Genomic DNA, 3,817 nt, shown 5'->3' on the forward strand with positions numbered 1-3,817 from the left:
CCATTTCCCTACTTGTGAGACCATATTCTTTTCTCCAACTAGAGGCTGGAGGGGGCTAGGAGGGAAATTTTGTTCGAAGTACCCACCCAACTGCATACAGAAAGGCCCTCTGGACGACAGTCTGCTATGCTACATGGGTTTGACCAGGTGACACCTTATTTCTCACTAGTGCAAATCTTAGAAGTAGTACAAAGTGCTTTCGGAATCTAAGGAGAGTAGGGGAGGAAATGAGAAGCATGTCTGGCTGGGGTGCCATAAATAATGGAGTAAAAGATATTTATTACAATTTTTATTCCTCTTCATTAATGGGAACTTAACTTTAGGACACGGTAGGGCTTACAGGATTGCAGTGGGTGGTCTCCTGTCCCACAACAGGAGTACAGTAAAAGTCTCTTACCCCCAATTCCTCTTCCTCATCTGTTTCTATTCATTCACTCATTCATTTGTTCATGCCCTGCCTGGTTCCTGAAAGCTCTGCCACCTCATCCTCTGTAGGCACTGGGGAGTGAACAATGGTCTTTAAACAAGGGAACTCCATCATCAAATATGGCTTTTAGATCATCTGGAATCCATGTCGAGAATGGAATTAACGACAAATGCTAGTAGCCATCCACATGAGTCCTTACTGGTGGCTGTGGAGGGGAGAGGATAGAGATTTTTTTTTAAATGTTTATTTATTTTTGAGACAGAGAGACAGAGCATGAATGAGGGAGGGTCAGAGAGAGAGAGACACAGAATCTGAAGCAGGCTCCAGGCTCTGAGCTGTCAGCACAGATCCCGATGTGGGGCTCGAACTCATGGATGGTGAGATCATGACCTGAGCTGAAGTTGGACGCCCAACCGACTGAGCCACCCAGGCGCCCCGAGGATAGAGATTATTTAAGAGGTAGAATAATCAGGATTTCTTTGCTGGCTCAATGTGGATGGGTAGCAGGGAGAGAGAACTAGACAGTTTCTTGTTTAGATGACTTTGTGAATGACGACAGCACTAAAGTAGCTTGACCACACAGGTGGAGGACCAGCTTTGGAGAAGGGGTGATGAAAAGCTCAAGGAACTGCTTTAGTGAAAAGTGCCACAAAATGACGTCTCCCTTACTGGTATAGGAGACAGATAATGTTGTTAATGAGGGTCAGGCATTGTTCCAGTGGTCTGTTGTGGGTTGATCTCCAGCTGCCTCACTGGAGCTACTCTGTCCTACATCGGCAGGCTTGTCTTATATACTGATTGTGTCCCACGGAGTGATCACTATGGTCACCAGAGGAACTTTGAGGGAGTGTGGGAATGGAATGGTAGTACAAGCCTAGGGCTGCCCTCACAGACCCAGCCAGAAATCCTCTCCTACTGAGTGGGCCCCACGTGGTACCACAGGTAAGCGTTTGGAGACTGGACAGAAATCTGCCTGTAGTGCAAGAACGAGTACAGGAGGGTAGATAATGTGACTGTTGTGATTTTTCTCAAGCCCTCCCTTGAGTCTCCACCCAAATATGACCTCCTAGCCTGAGGGATGGACAGGAGAGAAGAGTCTTTTCAAATTAGTCTAGTTTTCTCTCTTTTGCCCCAAACACCTTCTTTCCACCTCAGAACCTTGATTGCTCCTTCCATGTCCTCAGAATGCCTTCTGTTTCCACACCGGGCAAGTCTACTGGCCAGCAGCTTTCTGAGTGGGATTGTTATCTGTGCAAGCAGCCTACTCTGGATTTGATAGGCTCTTTGTTTGCAGTATGAACAGAATACTGTCGTTCAGCTTGGGAGTTCTTTGTGGATTGCTTATTTATTCTCACCTGGTTTTAAATAAAGGTTTGAGGCATCTTGCAATAGATTTTTTTTTCCCCAAATAAGAACAGAAGGACTGGGGGGGATACCTTGCATGGGGCTAAGAGCTTAGGGAGCAAATGTAGAGGCTCCCCCTGCTGGCTAGTTTTGCTCCTGCAGCCCTCTGCCTGAACGCGTTAGCCTTGGTGAAGTCCTGCGTCTCTCCTCACAGGGGAGAAGGAGTCAGCCAGCGACAGAAGACACTCTCGCTTTCACAAACAGCGGTTGGTGTCCCTGGTAGACGGACCATGTTTAAAACTCATCCCATCTCTTTCTGCCCTTCTCTTTCACTGGCTCTTGCACAAATATTCAGGGTCTTAATTTGTTCGTTTCTGGAACATTTATTAGGCCCTGACGCTGAGCCAGTGCTTTGTTAGCAGCCCTCTTTCTGTACTAAAACCCTAGCCAGCCCACGTTGAGAACCCTCAGAGTGAAGGGGGTCCCCAGCCAAGGGCCCAGATAGATAGCATCTGTCTGGGACTTTTAGGAAATAGGAGTATTTTATCAACAGTTAACTTGGAGGTTATCCGGAGCCTTCCTGTAGGCTGAGGCAGAACCAGGCTGCCCCCTACAGGTGGGAGGGAAAGGCAAGCGTCCTCAAGGCTGAAACCCTGGGAGGATGGGGGAAGGGGGGGCGGTGCTGTGCCTCCCCCGGTTGATCTTCATTGATCTTCATCTCAGAGGGTTTCCTGCTCTGGGTGGCCGGGGTGGGGGGGGGGGGGGTGTCTAGAGCAGTGCTTCTCAACTTGCGACCCCCAGCCTAGCACCAGCACCAGCATCTGGGACCTTGTTAGAAATGTAAATTCTGAGGCCCCACTCCAGTCTTACTGAAAGGCAACTCAGGGGCTGGGGCCAGCAGTCCGTCCAGGGGATTCTGATGAACTCCCAAATTCGAGGACCACTGGCATGGCCACCTCTAGGAGCTCTGCTTGGTAGCTTGGCTTCATGAGACTTGGCCCTGTCTGCCTCCAATCAGCCTCAGAACCACATTTCAGAGGTACCTACAACTATCCTTCCCTTAAGAAATAGGAACAGTGAGGTTGCAAGGACGTGTAGTTTGCCTGAGGCCATCGTGTACAAGGAATCTTCCCCCATGCCTCCCAAATTACAGGAGAGGAAAAGGGAGACCAGTAAAAGTGACCATCCGGGGTTCCCCAGACCTAACTGCTCTGGTTTTCAGGGCTGCACACAGTACACAGCCTCTCACGGTGGTCTACCTCTCCCAGGCCTTGCTGGGTGTCTGGGAGCCCTGGGCCCAAGCACAGGCTACGTGGCACCCCACCTTATCCACCTCTCCTCTCCTCTGGGGTGAGGTTGCAGCCAGCTTTCTCCTCTCTGATCACACTGGTCCTGCCTGCCGCTCGCTCCAAGACAAACACAAGGGCCCAGCTGTGAAAAAATCGCACCAGGACTTGGTCTCGTTTTTATCAATCTCCAGCAGCTAAAACTACTTGTCAGTCATCATTGGAAGTCACTAGAAAGACAGTGTGGGGAAATAGGTTCTGCTTGCATAAATGGGTTAAAAAAAAAAACTTCGGGCAGAAAGCCGCCGCCATGGGGCAAAAGCGCCCGAGGTTAAGTAGCGAGATATTGTGATAGGATCACAAGTAACTTGTTATATCACCTGCAGGAAATTACTCTCCATCTGATGCCAATATCACAAGCTCCACTTGCCCCTGCCCCCCCCGACACTTTGCTTACACACACAAGTTAATAATTACCGTCTGAGTGTTTTCTCCACGTTCACGTGTGTAAGATCTTGTTTTCTTCACGTTCACCACGTGGGTAATATCTTGTGAGCTCAATAAATACGGAGACGAGAGCCCTGTTCGCTTTCCTTGTCTCCTCCAGGATGTTAGTCTCTCTCATATCTACTTTTGTCCGCTCTCTTGCTGTCTAAGCGACACCTCCAGACTCCTAGTTTGCGGCAAGATGGGAAACGGCATCTATATGGCATGGATGTCTTTTCAAATAAGTGCTAGGGTCTTTTTGGCAGGCTGGCAT

Source organism: Acinonyx jubatus, chromosome A3 (genome assembly GCF_027475565.1).
Source record: "Acinonyx jubatus isolate Ajub_Pintada_27869175 chromosome A3, VMU_Ajub_asm_v1.0, whole genome shotgun sequence".
In the NCBI taxonomy this organism is placed as follows: domain Eukaryota; kingdom Metazoa; phylum Chordata; class Mammalia; order Carnivora; family Felidae; genus Acinonyx; species Acinonyx jubatus.